Genomic DNA, 20,198 nt, shown 5'->3' with positions numbered 1-20,198 from the left:
CTCATTGGTCAGGGCCTTGACCGCCAGGGTCTTGTTATATCTCCCAGGAATATATGCAATATATTAGGGGACCCCTGAAGTTGGCAGAATACCTGTCCCTCCCCCAGTGCTCTCCGTTGGTGGAATTTCACAATAGTGGTGGAGAAAACATTTGGAGTAAAGGCCTTTCCTAGGTAGCCCTCAGATTATATCACTTTGGGGACTGCTGACCATTTCTGCTCTTAAGGCTTCCCTGGTTAAAGAGGAAAAGATTGAAAAGAAAAAAATTATGGACCATGGGATGCAAAACTGAGTTGAAAAATTGAGCAGAATCTTCAGTGTGGCGTCCCCAGACGGAGCCCTCTGTCTTACTTAATCTCAGATCTTGATTCCCCTCGTTTTTGTCTTTAGTACCTTAAAACAATCAATGGCCCAACACAGGGACAATATTGGAAGTTTTCCTGTTGAGTGGACTCAATGCTCCCCCAAAAGTGAGTTATTTCACTACTTAGAGTCTTGATTTTCCATGTGCAAAACTGTGGGTTGTGCTAGCCATTGCCTCCTTGCTCAAAAAACCATCAGGAACATTCAAGTTGAAATAAATATTCAGGTTCCCAGTAAGTATTTGTTAAATTGGCAGCTCCAGCATACTTACTAGAAGTGGGAAATACAGTGACCTGAGACTTAAGTTCCCCTTTTTAACTTTTGAGGTTGGAGGGAACTACTTATTGCTTTTTATGAAAAAAAGCCCATTCATTTTGCTCATTAAATTGTTATAATTTTCTTTTTAATAATAGGTCTGTAATAGGTAGAAATTCCCCCAAATTGTGGAAAGTATGGCTTCTCATCTCACTATAATTTTGATAATTATAGCTAACAGCCATTCATTTAGCTGGCATCATTTGGGAGAACTGAAACATTTCTTTGAGTGTCTTCATTGTAATAGTTAACGTTTTGATAGAATCTCTTCAAAATCCATTAAACATCCTTTTATCTTCCTAAACATTGTCCACTGGATACAGCTTAAAGGTTTTATTCCTCAGGGTCATCATACCATTCCTGTCACACTGAGGTGTAATGAGGGTGTCATCACTGAGCTGCTGTGTTGGTCTTTTTGCCCTGTGGCTGAATGATCATGTTTTTAGGAATCTTGTGCCTACTTGGTGCCATTGCCTGTTTTTGTCAATCTATCTGCTTCGAGTGCTGTCCACTTGCTGTGGGCTGGGAGAGCAGATATGAAGCTTGCTAGAATATGTCTATAGCTGGATAAAATCGGCTCTGAACTACTCTTTGGTGAAAAAAGGTACAGTGGACATTTGTGAATGCCATCCCAGCTTGCATTACACCTTTCCAATCGTCCCTGATTTCTTTTTTTTTAAACTTATTTTATTGAAGTATAGTTGATTTACAGTGTTGTGTTAATTTCTGCTGTACAGCAAAGTGACTCAGTTACATATATACATTCTTTTTTATATTCTTTTCCATTATGGTTTATCTCAGGACATTGAATATAGTTCCTTGTGCTCTATGCAGTAGAACCTTTTTGTCCATTCATTCTATATGTAATAGTTTGCATCTATTAACCCCAAACTCCCAGTCTATCCCTCCCCACCTCACTCCCCTTTGGCAACCACAAGTCTGTTTTCTATGTCTGTTTGTTTCTGCTTTGTAGATAGCTTCATTTGTGTCTATTTTAGATTCCACATATAAGTGATATCATGTGGTATTTGTCTTTCTCTTTCTGACTTACTTCACTTAGTATGATAATCTCTAGGTCCATCCACATTGCTGCAGATGGCATTATTTCGTTCCTTTTTATGTCTGAGTAGTATTCCATTGTATATATGTACCACATCTTCTTTATCCATTCATCTGTCGATGGGCATTTAGGTTGATCCATGTCTTGTCTATTGTGAGTAGTGCTGCTATGAACATGGGGGGCATGTATCTGCCTATGGATTTTTAAAATGAGACTTTATATGATAAATTTCCTTATTGTGTAAGCCACTTTGAGTCAGCTTTTCTGCTATCTACATCAAAGAGAGTTCTAATTGACTGATAACGGGAAATAATTTAGTACTTGGACTTGATCGAAGATCTATTTTGGTACCTCAGAATATATCATTGGTACACTTTGTGGTAATACATGGGTGCGCACTTATTCTTTAAAGAGTACATACGCATTGTAGGCACTGTTGTATTATGATATTTCACTATTAAAAAGAAAATAGTTAATACCATTATACACCCATCTAGGCAGACTAACCAATAGCATTCATTCAAAAATATTTATTGAATGTCTGTTATTTGTCAGACACATTCTGGGTCTTAGGGATATAGTTGGGGAACAAGAAAAAAATCCCCGTTCAAAAGGATACAATTTAAAAACACAGAGGATCTATAGGAATGCCAGGTAATGATGTGTGCTATGGAAAAAGTAAAGAAGGTTAAGGGAAGGATGAACAAGGGCTGTTATTTTAGGCAGCATGGCTGGCAAGGCCTCTCTGATGAGGTGACATATGAGCAGAGACCTGAAAGAAGTGAGGGTGAGCTTTGCAGATACTGAGGGATTCAGAAGGAGCTCTCCAGACATGGGAACAGTGTGTGCAGAGGTCCTGAGGTATGAGTGGGCTTGGAGCGCTCTGGACATAGCATGGAGGCCAGTGGACTGGAGTGCAGGGACTGGGGTAGCGGGTGTCAGAAAGACAGCCAGGAGCACAGCCTCATATACGATGTCAGGGACTCTGATTACCTTCAGAGAGAGGTGGGGTCTGTCTGGAGGATTTTGAAGGCATATTAGGATCTGACTCAGTATTCAAAAAATCGCTGTTGGGTGCGGAGAACAGTCTGTAGAGACTAAGGACATGGGGTGCTTTGATGTTGCTCCCTTCAGCAGACTTCTATTTCTTTTTTTTTTTTTTTTTTTGGCTGTGCAGAGCAGCTTGTGGGATACTAGTTCCCCGACCAGGGATGGAACCTGCACCCCCTGGAGTGGAAACCGGGACTCCTAACCACTGGACTGCCAGGGGTGTCTCTCAGCAGACTTCTAAATAGCAAAAAAGCACTGACCTGAAAGAGAACAATGCACAAGTTATTGCATTTTATTTTTGCCCCCAGAGTCCTTCTGCACTGTGGGTTCTGTCCTTCTGCAGGATGCCGTTCTCCCTGAGTGACTAGGGAGCCTGTAAATACAGCCGGAGTACTGGAAGCAGATGATGACAGTGGTGCCTGTGACTTTGCAGAACGTGGGAGTCCCTGCCCTGGGTGTTTGATAACCTCTAACCTCTGACCTCTGACCTGGGAGGCAGCCCTGGGCAGCAGAAGCAGCAGTGAGTCTGAAACCCACGGCCCTGCTGGACCCCTGGACTCTGCTTCTTCTCTTCTGTCAGACACATCTATACCTTAGCCCGTGGGCTGATTCTCTGTAAGATGATTTCAAAATGAACACAATATAATGTTCTAGGAGTTGAAATTAAAAATGCTCACTTAGGGACTTCCCTGGCAGTCCAGTGGTTAGGACTCTAAGCTTCCACCGCGGAGGGCATGGGTTTGATCCCTAGTCGGGGAACTAAGATCCCACATGCGGCGCAGCATGGCCAAAAAAAAAAAATGCTCGCTTAACCTAGCTAGATTCCTTCTCTACTTTCCAAAAGGGAGAGGGCAAAGAGAAGAGGTTGAGAGGGCATTAATAACTCTCCGGATGATCTCTGAATACTCCTGCGGAAGGATTAAGTGTTCTTTTGAGGCATCCGGCCAAAATACCCCTCTGTACTGTTGCATTGAAATTAACTAATGAGATAAGCCTCCTGTTTTAGTTTCCTGTCTTTGGTTATAATTGCCGCTGCAGCCTTGCTCATCGTTTCCTGCGGGTTTTCCTACTCTGGCTGTGAAAAATATTAATGCCTTTAATTTTTCATTCCTCCCTTCGGCCTGGGATTCTGTGAAGAGTGAGATTTTCTTGTTCTTTAGGCTGCCTTTCTCAGCGATGAACAATTTTCATTTTCTACAACAGATCTTCCTAGGTTAGTTTTTTTTTTTTTTTTTTTTTTTTTTTTTTTGCGGCATGCGGGCCTCTTACTGTTGTGGCGGCCCTGGCTCACGGGCCCAGCCGCTCCACAGCATGTGGGATCTTCCCGGACCGGGGCACGAACCCGTGTCCCCTGCATCGGCAGGCGGACTCTCAACCACTGCGCCACCAGGGAAGCCCCCTCTAGGTTAGTTTTTAATTCAGACCTTCACTTTGGTTTTTCTTTGACTATTTTAAAAACAATGAGAAGCCTACAACACCCAGAGCTGAATCCAGGGCTTCGAAGCTCATCATGGTCTCTTTTTCGTTGTTTGCTCTCAAGAGTCCTTAACCTGAGGGTGTCAGTTCCCTGTGATTCTAGGCAACGTTTTGTATGTTTAGGAAGATGTGGTTTATTTCGCCTAGAAAAGATGTCATAACTTCATCAGGTTTTCAAACTATTCTTACTAAAATAAATTTTAAAACATTCAGAAACCCTGCTTAACCATTCTGGGGATCATTGCTTCGGGCAAATCTAGTGACTAATCCTTGTGATACATGGGAACAAACATAATCATCTCTCTAGAGATTGTAGGAAAAAGGTTCTCTCCTCTCTTAGAACCACAGGGCATTTGAACCAAAAATGATTACCACTTCCCCACCCCTCCTTCACTGCACAGATGCAGAAATGAATTTCTCAAATCTCACAGCACGGGAGTGGCAGAGCTGGGACGTGGTATTCTGTTTACTATCCACGTTCCACCAGCAGCAAGGTGACATCTAGCATTCCCTAGTATTCCACTTCCCAAACTCTTCTCTCTCTATTAAGGTACACTAGTTTATTCCTTCCAATGAAAACAATTTCATTCCCAGTACCAAAGTAATATTTAGTAATTGACAAGAAACCTGACAAATCATATAAAGGGTCTGTGTGTCATAAACCTGAGAAATCATTTCTTGTCCTTCCCAGCCTACAGAGGACATCCCTGTGCTTTTTTTTGGCCACACCATGCGGCATGCAGGATCTTAGTTCCCCGACCAGGGATGGAACCCCCACCCCCTGCAGTGGAAGCACAAAATCTTAACCACTGGACTCCCAGGGAAGCCCATCCCTGTGCCTATCGTGGACTCCCGCCATTGCATTGTTAGTTATCTCTTTGTATCCATGCTCCCCATCTCCCCCGGGATTTTCGGGGCTTTGAAGACAAGGACCTTCTCTCGAATGCTTTTATATTCCAGAGAATCTAGCACACAGGCCCGAGCACTATTTGTACATTCCATTGCACTTTAAGGACATTGTCTAGGTGTCACCACTGTGGATCATAATTCCTAAGCTCAGTGCCTTCAAGGGTGAGGCAGGTGATGAAGCGGAACAAGTGTAGGGCCATAGGGACAGTGGAAACAGCAGAAAACTGGGAAATTAGTGCCCCATCAAAATTAAAAAGAAAACAAACTTCAGAGGCCAAACTTCCAGCTATCGTGACATGAAAAGGTCAGTAAATCCTCTCCTCCCCAGACAGTATGAAACTGGACAATATTGTCAGAACCAACCATTTCTGTGCTTTGGAAATTGGCCAAAGGCAGATAACAAACTGAGAAGCATTTACTCATGAAAAATGGATAGAGCTTCAGGCAAGAACGGGTCTGCAGCCTTTTTGTCTGGTCTGTTTCCATCCCAGCCCTCTTCCCAGTTTTGTCCACTGTTTTATCAGCAAGGGGCTGACCAGAAAAAAATATCAAGTTTACTGCCAATGCGGTCAAATAAATTTTGAGCAGAGGGTGAAAACCTACAGCACTGACAGCAACAGAGAACTTGGCAGGAAACAGATGGGGAAAACTCACATCTCTGCAAGTTCGAGAATGTGCTCCTGATTGGGGTAAGTGGTGAACCAGCTACGTATTTAACAGAAAATCTTGGAATGGGAGAGCCAAAGGGTTGAGATGGGCTCTCCACACATCCCTGCTGGCTGGGAAACTATGCACATGTGCAGGAGAGACCCAGGAGAGCCCGGTGGAACGTGAATGCTGTTTCTCCAGGACCCAGCACAGTGCCTGGAATATAGGAAGTGCTCTGTTTATGTTGAATCGATGAATGCTAGTCGCCACATGCAGTATGTCTGTCTATGCGTTGCCTTAAGTGCTTTTCAGAACAAGACAGGGTATAAGTAAACACGTGAAGAACTAATATTATTATTAAATAAGATATGTTGGGAGAGGGCTCAGGAGAAAGGAGCCATTAAATACCTGAGAATCCAGGTACATGGGAGCAAATCCAGGGAGAAGCAATGGACGTGGTAATGGACAAAGCATTTGCTCCCCTGGAAAAGCTCTTTCCCTGACACCCTAAATACACAGACCTTACTCTTGGTACTTTTCTAAATGCAGGCTGGCTCCTTTGTGTTGAAATCTTGCTTGGGAGAAAAAAGTGTACGTGAAGTGCTTAACACAGTGTTGGTAATGAGAAAACTCAGTGGAAGTGTTTGTTTTTAAGAATGGTGTAATAAGGTCTTCTGGACTTTCCTGCCTTGATCCAGATTTCATGGCTCCAGATAATTTTGCCAGGAATGATAAAGACCCACATGTTAAGACACCTCCTCCATTTCCAACTCTTGGTCTGTAACTTCCTTGGGGAACACAAGTAAAGCCCATCAGACCAGAAGTTTATTCAGAATTTGGGGGCTCATTCAGCCTGGTCCTTGGGCAGAAGACTGGCTCCATGTGTGCTTTGCTGCTCAGGGCTTGTAAGACCAAGAAAGGGCTTCTCTTGAGGTTGGAACAGGGCCCAGGAGTATGTGAACATTTGGGTAGGTTGGGCTGGCATGAGTGACTGATGACCCCAAATACACCCCCCACTTCCCTCCTCAGGGGACAGTGGCTTCTATTTACAAGGAGGCAATGAACTCCCAGGAGAAAAGACACCCAGAGAATACCTGGTGGAAAGCACCCAGCTAGATTCCTGAAGAGCAGTGCTCCCTTCTTCAGGGTGTTGCCTGATAAGAGCGTTTTCATCGTTCTTGGCAGTGTAGGCTTGCTCCTCTCCAAGAACCATAACTCAGATGTTAGGTGTATTAGTCAGCTCAGGCTGCCACAACAAAGTACCACAGGCTGGGTGGCTTAAACAATGGACTTTTATCTTCTCACATTTGTAGACTCAGTGTCCCAGATCAAGGTGTGGGCAGCGTTGGCTTCTCCTGAGGCCTCTCTCCTTGGCTTGTAGATGGCCATCTTCTCCCTGTGCCCTCACGTGGTCGTCCCTCTGTACCTGTCTGTGTCCTAATCTCCTCTTATGTCAGGATGCCAGTCCTGTTGGATTAAGGCCCACCTATACAGCCTCACTTTATCATAACCACCTCTTTAAAGGCTCAACGCCAAATACAGTCATATTCCGAGGTACTGAGGGTAGGTCTTCAGCACAGGAGTTTTGTTATGATTCAGCCCATCACGTTAGGTAACCTAGGGGCAGGGGCAGGGGCAGCTTAAGGCTGTAACTTACTCAGCAAGATTGGAAGAAAAGAAGAAAGAGTGTACAAAGAGGGGCTTTGAAGGGAATAAGGAAATTAACATTTGTTTACTTAGCCTCTACGTACACAGGCAGTATCCTAGGTGCAGTTTAATGAAATTTCGCAACCATCTTATAAGGAAATTATTCTTCACCTTTTAAAAAAAATTGACCTTCCTTTCGTCTTTGTTTTTAAAATCTTATTCTGATGGTGGTGGTTGAATCTGTGAAAAAACTTTAATTCCAAATGTTCAAACTCGTTTTGACGTTCAGCTCTTCTCTTGGCTCCTCTGAGCCCTGGCAGAAATGTATATGAGCCTATCAGCCGAGCATTAGATTGTTTCCCTGAAAAGCAATGAAATACCCTCAGCATTCCTAAACGCTGGCCTGATCCCACCTGGACACCAGGGGACTGCAGTTTGGTGTGGTCAGTTGTGTGAGGGGTAAGCCTGGGATTGTACATGTGTGTACCTTCATGCGGGGGTTGGGAGGAGGGTGGGAGAGAATTTTCTGCTGAATTTTGTCTGACTGAATGAATAGATAAGAGATCTACCTCTTAAATGGGACGCTGAGCATTTTATTCCTTCTTCACCCTTCGTCCTGCACAGACACAATGTGTCCTGCATGATACACCCGGAGACCAGCTACGTGGTTTGAGGGGGCCAGTGAAAAATGAAAATGAGGGGGTCTCTTGTTCAAAACTTGTTGCTGAACTAAACTTGGATCCGCTTGCCTGACGCGCAGCAAAGCCAACCCACTGACACCGGGCTGTGGGGAAGGAGAACACAGCGTTTATTGCAGGCTCCAAGCAGGGAGTCCAGGCAGCTCATGCTCAAAAGGCCCGAACTCCCTGATGGCTTTAGGGGAAGGGATTTTAAGGGCAACGTGAGGGAGAGGGTCCCCAGGTGCATGACCAGCTTGTATACGTCCTTCTGATTGGTTGGTGGTGATGTAACAGGGTGGTATTTCAGGAGTTAACATCATCAACCTTCTGGTTCCAACCAGTCTGGGGTCTACCTGGTCAGCAGTTTCCACCTGGTGGAGGTTTCAGTATCTGCAAAACAACTCAAGGACACAACTCAGGATATTATCTGCAGCCTCTGAGGAGGAACTAAGGGCCCTTGACTTTGTTTTATGGCTAAACTATTTTTATTTTGTCTTGCTCGACTGCTTTCCCTTGTTTCTGCATTTTCTCACTTCTCTGATTAAATTTGCTCTCTGGAACTTGGGGAAGGCCTAGGAGGCTAAAACTTTTCTACAAACAAGAGGTGGAGGACATAGGGGTCTGTTCCGGGGAAAGTCTCGCAGGGTCCTGTTCGGTTTCAAAATGATGAATAAGTTTAAGATGGTGACAGCTGAGCTTGAACCCAACCGTGAGATCCTTCTGGGTGGGGGCCCTGGGGGGCTGCCCAGGTCACACACACGTGAGGCCAACCGTCTGACCCTGCCACTTGTCTCCTGGGGTCATTGGACCAAAGGGGACCCTCCTGGTTAATTATTATCCCTCTCTGGATGAGCAGCTGATACTTTGTCTTCACTTGCAGACTCTCCATCCCCCATCCCTAGTTACCATGGATGCATTCTCAGCTGGCTTTCCCAAGAGAAAGGAAAACCCGCCTCTGGCTCCAGATATTCCTGTTAGTCTGCTCAGCACTGGGGATGCAGATGGGGCTTGGTTCCCTGGTCATAGCTGACACCCCTCTGTCACTCTCCTCCCACCCGGCTCCTCCTCTCTGAGGCCCCCAGCCTTCCCGGACTCTGCCTGTGGTGGTAGAAAAGTGGGAACACCTTTGGAATTTTATCGTTTCCATGGCAACGAGGCTGGCAGGATGGCTGGTGCATGTTTTCCGGGCGGAGTCCTCTTCTGTTTCTTCTCCAGCCAACCTTTCTTGACTGAGGGGGTTCTGAGTGTTCGGCGGAGGTGACTCAGCTGGCAGTGCTGGGTGGCCAGCCCTTCGCTGTTCCCTGGGCACAGGCTCCTTTGTCCTGGCCTCACCCAGACCTACTGACACCACAGCTCAGCCTGCTTCTCTCTTCCCTACTCTCCTCATCCTGATTCCCTTCTTTGCTGGCTTCTCGTCAGCATGGCTGGTGGGCATTTGTACCAGCCCTCGGGTTGCTCCCAGGGCCTTGCAGATATCAGGGTGCTTCATCCTACCACACTCAGATTCCTGAGAGGTACCCCCAGGATAGTCAGCAACACTATCTTTATACCCCCAGCCCTTTTCAGTGAGCCACCGAGATGCTTCCTGAACCTCAGGGGCCAGCCCCATCCTTCTGAGGCGTGATGTAATGTAGGGGTGGTTATGGGGTAGCAGGGGTATACGGGGTGTGCACAATGGTAAACCGCCACTTTAAGAGGAAATCCTCTGCTGCTGTGCAACCCAGCTTCTGTCTCTGAACCTCAGAGATGACCTTGAACTCTGAGGAGCCCAAGGGGTAGTGAGGGCCTGAGAGCCATAGGGATACCTGGGCTGGGAGTCAAGGAACCTGGGTTCTGGTCCTCTGTAGCAGGCAGAGTAATGGTCCCCCAAATGTCCGTGTCCTAAACCAGTGAATATGTTACCTTACGTGGCAAAAGGGACTCTGCATATGTGATGAAGTTCAGGATTGTGAGGTGGGTAGAGATTCCTGGGCTATCAGGTGGGTCCAATATAATCACAGGCCTCTTTATAACAGGGAGGCGGGTGGGTCAGAGCCTGAGAAGATGTAATGCCAGGAGTAGGGGCTGGGGTGATGTGATCGCTGGTGGGAGTCACGAGACAGAGAACCTGGGCAGCCTGGAGAAGTTGGGAAAGACAAGGAGACTGGTTCTGTCCAGAGCTTCCAGGAGCAACGCTATCCTGCTGACACCCTGGTCTTAGGCCAGTGAAAGCCATTTTGGACTTCTGACCTGCAGAACAGTGAGGTCATGTATTTGAGTTGTTTTAAGCCTCTAAGTCTGTGGTCGCTTGTTACAGCAGCGAGAAGAAATGAATACGTCCTACACCTGCCGTTAATGGAGCTACTTGACTCTTGGGTGGGTAATTCCTCTTTTTCGACCTCAAGTTCTTTACATTAGGGAGTGTGATACACAATCGTTTTCAAACATTTACTAGAAAATTTAAAGGAGCAGGATGGTTTTATTAGTTGAAATCATGTGCAGAAGCCCAGTGTCAAGCAGGTGAGAGTGGAGCTTCTTTGGTGCTTTGGGACGTGCTGGGCAGTGCTGAGTAGTCAGAAGGCACTGGCAGAGCTGGAGGTGGGCCCTCAGCGTGTCTCTTGTTATTGACTTTCTCTCTAGGGGGAAGGTGGGAACTTGTGTACTTGATTGGTTGACAACTTCTGACACACACCAAAAACTCATTGGAACTGAGTAGAACTTAAACTACTGTTGTTGTTTTCTTTTTTAACGCTATGACCTTTATTTATTTATTACTTTTTATTTAATTTTTTTAAATAAATTTATTTATTTTAGACTGTATTGGGTCTTCGTTGCTGCGTGCGGGCTTTCTCTAGTTGTGGTGAGTGGGGCTACTCTTCACTGCAGTGCGCGGACTTCTCATTGCGGTGGCTTCTCTTGTGGAGCATGGGCTCAGTAATTGCAGTGTGTGGGCTCAGTAGTTGCGGTGCACTGGCTTAGTTGCTCCGAGGCATGTGGGACCAGGGATCAAACCCGTGTCTCCTGCATCGGCAGGCGGATTCTTAACCACTGCGCCACCAGGGAACTCCCTACTGTTGTTATTAATGAGGCTTTATACACGTATCTTACTTGGGGTGCTCTATACAACTTATAAGAATAGACCTCATCTTCAAGGTATGTCCATTTCTTGCAAGATCCTCATTTCAAATCCCTGCCTGTTCAGGAGTTTAAGCAGGGAGGTAATGGCCATTAATACAACACATCATCTGGAAAGAACCGCAACTAGTTTGCCACTGTTATTAAAGTTGACTTTGGCAGCCTGCCAGCATCCTCAGTGCCCTTGGGGAAGGTCCACTCTCCCTGGAGTTTTCCTTTTGCTTTTTTTCTGTTGCTCTTGAAGTCTAGCCAGGGTCCACACTCGTGCCTCTATACGCGACTCTGAGTTTCAGATGTCTAAAGTTGGGGACCTCCTACGACATCGTGCTCAAAAAGTGGAAGGGATAAGTAAAGGGGGCAGCAGACTCATTTTCTCAATGGCACAAAAATTCTCTGGGAGGATGCCAAGGGCAATGTAAACCCAGCCCGACTGAGAAATCAAAGCAGCATTTAAAAAACAAATAAGCTTCATGGGCGAGTATCTCAACTCCCTTAATAAAAGCAACTTTAGGACTAGACAAAACAAACACAGGAGTGGAGGAGGGTTATTAAATGTGAACTTGTATGTTCTGTACCGGAAGATTTTCTACTTGGTCTTACTCTCTTCCTCTTGATATAATGTATAAGGATCAACAGAGGAACTTGTTAAAATTGCAAATACCTGCATTCTTCCAAACCCAGAGATTCTGCTTCAACAGGTCTGGCATGAAACATTCCAGGTGGTTCTAACATGCATGGCCCTAGGAGGAAATTAGGACAATCATTGACAATTGCATCTGAGCTACCGAAGTGAAGATAGCTTTAAGTCCACTCTTGGAAACTCGAACAAGTAGGACCCTTGTGTATACTTCTTTTTATTTCCTGCAGCGCCTCTTTCTACAAAATTTTTTTGGGTGACTGCATAGTAGTTCTCTAATAAAAAAACATTATCTTTGTTATACAGCATTATGTTATATAATGCCAGCTTTAAACATATTGTAATCCAATACCTTTTGCATATAGCAGTCTAGTTTTCCCAACACCATTTATTGAAGAGACGGTCTTCTCCCCATCGTATATTGTTGGCTCCTCTGTTGTAAATGGACCATATATGCATGGATTTATTTCTGGGCTCTCTATTCTGTTCCATTGATCTAAGTGTCTGTTTTTATGCCAGTACCATCCTGTTTTGATTGCTGTAGCTTGTAGTATAGTTTGAAATCAAGAAGCATGATGCCCCCAGCTTTGTTCTTCTTTCTCAAGATTACTTTGGCTAGTCTTTTGTGGTTCCACACAGATTTTAGGATTATTTGTTCTATTTCTGTGAAAAATGCCATTGGAATTTTGATAGGGATTGCACTGAATCTCAAGGTGGCTTTGGGTAGTATGGCCATATTAACAATATTAGTTCTTCTAATCCATGAGCATGGAATATCCTTCCATTTATTTGTACCATCTTCAGTTTCTTTTACCAGTGTCTTATGGTTTTCATGGTACAGGTTTTTCACCTTTGAGGGGAATTCTTGAGTTCCCATGCTTCATCCTTGCTTCTTTGCTTCTATATTCTCTCTCTTTCACTGTTAAGAATTCTTTCTCCTTGGCCTTGATTCCTTTTGCAATCCTCTCAGTGGTTGTAAAGAGCTCTCCAAGCAAAGCTAGAAACTGCTAAACCAATATAAAAAGCCTTCTCCTCCTTGCTGAGATCTTATTCATTCATTCACTCCCTCATTTGTGCATTCCACAAATAATGGTTGAGTGCCTACTTTATGCCAGGCATGTCCTTGAAATGAGAGGTACAGAGATGAAGAAGACAGTCAGGGTCCCTGCCCTCATGCAGCTTATATTCTCGTGCAAAAAAATAAACAAGAGAGGGAGGGAAAAGAAAAGAGAGAAAAGAAAGAAAATCAGAGTTGTAGGTGCTGAGAAGGGAATTAAAGGGAGGTGGTGGATGGCGTGACCAGAGGACTCTAGATTGGGTGGTTAGGGAAGATTAAACATCTGAGAATCATCTGAATGTCAAGAAATTACTATGCAAGTAGAAAGAGGGGCATTCAGCCAAGCAGGACCATGTGCTCAGGGAATGTAAGATCAGACCAAACAAAACGCAACTAATGGTATAATTTTGTGCCCCCACTAAATACATTTTCAAAAAATCTTATTTCTCTTTTTCGTATGTCCATTAAAACGGACTCTTCAGAGCCAGAGTCAACTGTGGGGAAGTGGAGCTCAGCAGAAAACAGAGACTACTGGAAAATGTCAGCTGCCGAATGGAACGGTCAATTCTGATAGAATTTCTTTCCACAGTAATTTGCCACCCTTCCTAGGCAGGAATCCTGCCTTTTCTTATTCTCAGAGTAGAAAAGAAGAAGAAACCCAAACCTAACCCAAAACATCCCACCTCATCCCAAACAGAAATAACCCCTATTACCCACCAGCTCCAGCCATGAAAGAAGAGATTGCCATCAGGGTATGATGTCATTATATTCCGCTTTAATTGGAGCAAAGGAGCAGAGAAGAGGTGAGGTTTTTGGCAAGAATGCTCAAAGGACTACACCCTTCCTCCTTGATTGTTTACAGCAGCCTTGCAATTAAATACTAAAAATATACCAGCTATAAATTGTTTGACCAACTCACCAGCTGTGGACTGGACTGTCACCCCCAAATTCATATGTTGAAGTCCCAACCCCCTCATGTGACTGAGTTGGAGATGGGGGCCTTCAAGGTGGTGATTGAGGTTAAACGAGGTCATAAGGATGGAGCCCTGATCCGATGGGACTGGTGCCTTTATAAGAAGAGGAAGAGATACCAGAGATCTCTCTCTGCCATGTGAGGACCCACTGATAAGGCAGCCATCTGCAAGTCAGGAAGAAGAGCCCTCACCAGGACGGGACCATGCCGGCACCTTGACTGGCATGGTCTTGGACTTCCAGCCTCCAGAACTGTAAGAAAATTAATTTCTGTTGTTTAAGTTGCCCAGTCCATGGCTGCCCAAGCAAACTAAGACATTACCCCACCTCCAGTTGGCACAGAGATGGTGCAGTGAAATGAGTGAAGGATCATGACTCCCCACTCCATCCCCAAGTCTAGTGTTGGAAAAATATCCAATGAGATCACGGTCCCTCAGGATTTAGTGTCAAATTAAAAAAAAATCTCTGTTTTTCATAACTTAGAACTAATGTATTGAATAGTGTTTAAAGCAAAAGTTTAATAATATTTAAAATTTTAACTTTTTCATTTATAGCAGGCCATTTGAAATGTTTGTTGAGTGAATAAATGAATCCATGAAAATGATACCACTGACCCCATAATAGCTAAGACCTGTACTTTTACATTTTTCCCCCAGTATTGAGGTCAGTCTTATGTTGGACCAAGACTGGCTCTGTATCAAGCAGGTGTGTGTCAGCTACACCCTCACCAAAAATGGAGCACAATGTCAGGGTGCAGGATAACTTTACGGGACCCCAGGCACTTTTGCCTTGATGCGCTCCTTCCTCCATGAAAAAATTTTAAATTATATTTTATGATGACATTCTTCTGATTTTAAAAGAAATGAACACGAAAACACTTTTCCGAGCCCGTGAAAGTATCATGCGCCCTGACAGATGTTCCTTCTCTGTCTGGAGTCCAAGTCCTGCTTACATCACTTTTTGGCTGTATGATTTTGGGGACAATCCCTCGGCATCCTCATCTATAAAAGTGAGGTGAATGAAGGTGTAAAAATATGGAGAAAAATCTTCCATGTTAGCAAGAAACTTCTTTGATGTGGGGGGTACTTTGATAAGAGTCTTGGGATGGGGTGTGCTGGAGGAGTAATAGTTTTGTGAGGGGTGCAGGGTGAGCTGGAGCTGAAGACAGAAGAATTTTCCTCTCTACCCACCAGACCTGGCAGAGGAATTTTGGGGTCAAGGGCAGAAACGTCAAAGGAAGAGTCTTAGGAAGAGGCTTGTCTTTGTCTCCTCAGGTCATCTTCAGGAATATCCCCATTTTCCTTTAATGCTTTCTGAGAGTTGAATCTATTTGGGGAGAGTGGAGGGTGCTGAGTTCTGCTCCAAGGTGGGCCTGGGTCTAGAACAGAAGCTCTTAGCCCAGGGCCCAAAAAGCTCTCAGTAAACGCTGCCCTTTGATATTAACAGCCCAAGGCAGGCTTGAAAACATGGTTCTGCCCAGGAATAAAAAAGCAGGGAGCAATCTTCATAGCACACTCTGAGGTCAGCTGACTCTATTATTTAAAAAAAAAAAGAAAAGCGAACAATTATATTTATGAGCTTCTTCCTCTCCACTGCCTCAGATGAACTGACATCTAACTAACTTTACTAGTATTGACTCTGCTAAATATGTTTCTTTTATTCTCAGGACTAAAAAGCAAATGTGATTTTCTAGTCCAGGTAACCTGGCAACAGTTAGGCCTTGGAGATGTCCCTCTAGAGCTAAGCTACCACTTCCCTCTGCTGGAGAAGTTTGGAACTGCAGCTTCAAGCGCTGAGAACCAGAGATTCTAATTAAACAAGGGTCTGGTGCCTGGTGGTCACCCTGGGACTCCCTTTGCTGGCATTCTTGGAACTCCCTTGGCCCCTCCCCTGGTTGGCATCTCAGCCTGGGTTTCCCCTGGAAAGCAGAGCCTGAGCCCCAGGTCTGCATGGAGGCAGTTATTTTGGAAAATGATCCCTGGGAACAGGAGGGAAAGACATCCAAGGGGTTCTTGTGAGATAAGAGAACATGTATATGCTGGTCTCTGTCCCCAGGTCCTGGCGCAGGGCTCCTGAGACCCTTGTCACTTCCTGAGTGATGAGCGCACCAGGAGCATCTTTTATCCTAATATTTGCTCCTTGACCGTGGTTCCCTACACAGAGCTCCCAAATCCCTTGGAATTTCCTGGGTGAGAGCAGTGTCTTTCTGTTCTGAGGAGGTGACTCTGGGATCCACTTCAGAAGAGTCTGGGTGGGGACCAGAGTGGAGTGGGGATGGGACAGGTGACACAAGATTGATAAACTATACACTGAGGACTGTGGAAGCTGGGCCACGAGCCATTCCAGGCTAGATTCACGGTGGTAGGGAAGGCGGAGGAGGGTGTATGAAGGATGAACGACAGGAGCCTCAGATGTCTCCAGATGCTTTCCTAAAGCATCACCGTGTGCAGACAGTGCATTTCAGGGGCGAGATAAACAGTCCATCAGGGGAACCGGACACCTTCCTCCAACACCTGCTGGTTCCAGGCTTTTCCAAGGCAGACTTGTCATTCGTGGTGAGAACCTGTGGTCTCTGAGAAGTAAGTCCTAGTGATTATTTCACCAACAAGTTCTCCATAATTCATTTTTAAAAGAAACAGAGAATTAAACCTGAAATATGTCTTTAAAAAGAGATGGGGAGGCACCACGCCAGAAGCTGAGTGGTTCACGAAAGGATGGCTTGTTGTCTGAGTTCAGTACACAAGCCTCGGGGCGCTGTCGACCCGGAGGAATATTTCAGTGGGATTACCTGAGCTCTTTGCTGCTGCAAAGACGGATGCTTTCTAAGTGGAACCTCTTCTCACAGTGACCAGGCATGATGCCGAGTAAAATAATGGTCACAGAGAACATCACCAGCCCCTAATGAGAAGCTGTTGACAGAAAAATTGCTCTAACCTTCATCAAAAAGCCAATAAATGTCAAGGAAGGGACTAGAGATGCAGCAGCTCATAAATTCCTTCTCCAGGGGCCACTGGAGGGGAGTTAGGGGACCACGCACTTGCTCAGCCTTTTCCCTGAACGTTGCTAAGGAAACTTCCGGAAAGCTTGGATTGTTTATGGGGCTGCTCACCCTGACAGTCTCGAGGGGATGTCACCAGGAAGGGCACCCCAGCTTCTGGTCAGAACATCCTGCGTTGTACCAGGGCTGGCCAAGTCTGTTATCTTTTTAGTCAGCTAGACCTTGTCTGTGTGATGTCACAGTTTGTAAGGTAACTGGGCGCTGAGATCCCTTCCGCTTGGTTCCTGTAATACTTATTTCCTGTGGTGTTCATTTAGCAACCGGTCGGATGGCCCCACTGTAACGCGCCTTCCGTGGCTATATCTTGTTTCTACTTTTTTGTGAGGGATGGGGGGTGTTCCCTGAGTGACTGATGTGAATCTATCCCTTGACTTAGTTTGGGTTCCCCAAAGGCGGACCCCGAATCAAGGGCCCGTGTGAAGGCGGTTTATTTGGAAGGTCATCCTAGGAAGCACAGGTGAGGGCGTGGGACCAGGTGAGGCAGGAAGGAGAAAAGCTGATGAAGTTTGCGTTAATGAGCAGGTCAGTGTTATGGTGGGCTCAGCCCTGCCGGTCCCGCCTGAGAAGACACAGCCCCGCACCTGAGAGCTTCTTCCTCCGACGGCCAGGGTCCGGGGCGGTTATCCACACCCCCCACCTGCTGTGTTGAGGGGTGTCCCTGGAGGCCTTACCTCCCCGCCACTTTGGGGTTTGTGTTGAAGGCTGAGCCCATTACTGGAGGGCCAGCACCACCACAGAGGCAGAGACAAAGTGCTTGGGGGCGGGTCTTAGTCTGCTCACTGTAACAGAACACCTGGAGGACTTAAAAATAAATGTATTGGGCTTCCCTGGTGGCGCAGTGGTTGAGAGTCCGCCTGCCGATGCAGGGGACACGGGTTCGTGCCCCGGTCCGGGAAGATCCCACATGCCGCGGAGTGGCTGGGCCCATGAGCCATGGCCGCTGAGCCTGCGTGTCCAGAGCCTGTGCTCCGTCCGTAACGGGAGAGGCCACAGCAGTGAGAGGCCCGCGTACCGCAAAAAAACAAAAAACAAAACAATCAAATGTATTTTCTCCCAGTTCTGGAGGCTGGAAGTCCAAGGTCAAGGTGTGGGCAGGTTTGGTTTCTCCCGAGGCCTCTTTCCTTGGCTTGTGGACAGCCTTTCCTCTGTGCATAAATATCCCTGGTGTCTCTCCTTCTGCTTATAAGGACACTAATCCTTCTAGATTAGGGATCCATCCTTATGACCTCATTTAACCTTACTACCTCCTTATAGGCCCTAGTTCCAGATACAGTCCCATTGGGGGACAAGGGTAGTTCAACATATGAACTTTGTCGGAACACAGCTCATTTCATAACAGGGGAAGCTGTTATCTGTGGAAAGTGCCCACCACAGCTGCACGTGATATGGAGGTGGGTCACGGGGACATGGGGGGGTCATCAAGTCTCATCTACGTTAATCCTCGAACCACTTAGGAGCCAGGTATCACTATCATCCCCCTTCTAACCATGAGGAACCTGAGGCTTGAAGAGGTTAGACGACTAGCCCCCATGTCACACAGCAAGTCACAGGGCGTGGACACAGAGGCAGCCCAACTACCTGCCTCCCGTGCGTGACAGCTATTTTGTATTTGAGTTTTAACGTGGTCACGACTTATCTACTAGACTAAGTTCCTGGAGAGTCGGAATTGTCTTAAAAAAACCATCGCATGATGCCTCGCACAGCGCTCTGCAGTTTAGACTCAATAAATACGTGCAGTGATGTTTTAAAATCCTTTCAACTGTTTCTTTTGGAAATAGACCCAGGGGGAAAAAAATCCATGCAACTGAAATAAAGGAAATTAAATCTGCTTTTACAGGAACATGGTAACTTGTGTGTGTGTGGTTCACCACTAGACTGGCAGGAGGACAGGTGTGAGGGGTCCCTGGGGTGGGTGGGCTGGGTGGGGTGAGGGGCACAGTGAGTGACCCTGGCAAATGTCCATCGTCCTTTAGGGACCGGGTGGGGTTGCTGATATGGGACTAGGGCCTTGAAGAAACTTCATGTGTGAAAACTGGACAGACTGACTGGGTAACTTAAGGGATAATTATCAAAGGATCAGAATAATAACTTTGACAGCAGTAACAAACGAGCCAATTTTGGTTTAAATAGGCATATTAACCATTTCAATAGAGTCTGTCAAGAGCAAATCTATTAGCTGTCTTCTCACCTTGCCAACCAACCATATATTTTCTCTCTGTTCTATCACCAGAAGTGTAAGCATTTGGAGGCCAAAACATGCTTCAGCTGTGCTTTAAAGAAAGAAAATGGGCTTTGTGGAACCCTGGATCTGATTTCATCCAAAGTAACTCCTGAATACCGACCTACACAGAGACACCATCAACTTCCATGGACCTACAGAGAAAACATGGATTTAATTCACGTTTTGCTGAGCTATTCAACTTTGCAAAACTGATTTAGAAAATGTGGTCTGAGAATTTTAAGAAATTTCTCATGTCTGTGTCACAAGCCAGGATGGGGTGAGGGTGTGTGGGGAAACTGCACCCTGGCTGCATTCAACTGGACCCGGAAAGTCTCATGGGAGATCTACGCTGTGCCGGGCAGTGTCCAGGAGCTGAGAAATAAACAACAGAGGACTGATGTGGCCCTGTAGGAACGCACACTCTTGTTTGGGGGCAGGGAGCATGATACACTAGACTGTGATTAAAAAGAATAATTCAGGGCTTCCCTGGTGGCGCAGTGGTTGAGAGTCTGCCTGCCGATGCAGGGGACACGAGTTTGTGCCCCGGTCCGCGAAGATGCCACATGCCGCGGAGCGGCTGGGCCCATGAGCCATGGCTGCTAGGCCTGCGCGTCCGGAGCCTGTGCTCGGCAACGGGAGAGGCCACAGCAGTGAGAGGCCCGCGTACCGCAAAAAAAAAAAAAAAAAAAAAAGAATAATTCAGTGTGCTTCCTGCACAACAGAAGTGTCTACAAAGTGTTGGAATGTCGCTGTCACCTCAAAGCCAGTAAGAGGGGCAGCAGGGTGGCCTGGGGTAGAGTCCGTGCTCAGAACCCGACCCCCTGGATTTCAGACCTAGCCCTGCCCCCTACCGGCTGTGTGATGACAGGCAAGTCACAGTATCTTTGTGTTTTAGTTTCTTCTCTGTAGAATGGGGTTCACGAAGCCTAGTGCATAGAGACTTTATGAGGCTTCATGTATTAACATCCAGAAAACGCTTAAACAGTGCCCG

At 46.0% G+C, this 20,198-nt stretch overlaps 1 protein-coding gene across 2 annotated transcripts in view; it reads left to right on the top strand.

The window, feature by feature from the left end:
* Positions 1-19,902, top strand: part of UPF2 (UPF2 regulator of nonsense mediated mRNA decay) — a 212,927-nt gene extending 193,025 nt beyond the window's left edge. For both annotated transcript variants that reach the window (XM_079912671.1, XM_079912668.1), the window contains exon 23: positions 19,217-19,902. The gene's annotated coding sequence lies outside the window, so the exon portion shown is untranslated. The remainder of the gene's footprint in view (positions 1-19,216) is intronic.
* Positions 19,903-20,198: the final 296 nt, after the last annotated feature.

The sequence above is a fragment of the Stenella coeruleoalba genome (assembly GCF_951394435.1).
Source record: "Stenella coeruleoalba genome assembly, chromosome: 2".
Classification (NCBI taxonomy): Eukaryota; Metazoa; Chordata; class Mammalia; order Artiodactyla; family Delphinidae; genus Stenella; species Stenella coeruleoalba.
Note: the sequence above shows the minus strand (reverse complement) of the source record. Positions and strands in the feature narration are given on the sequence as shown.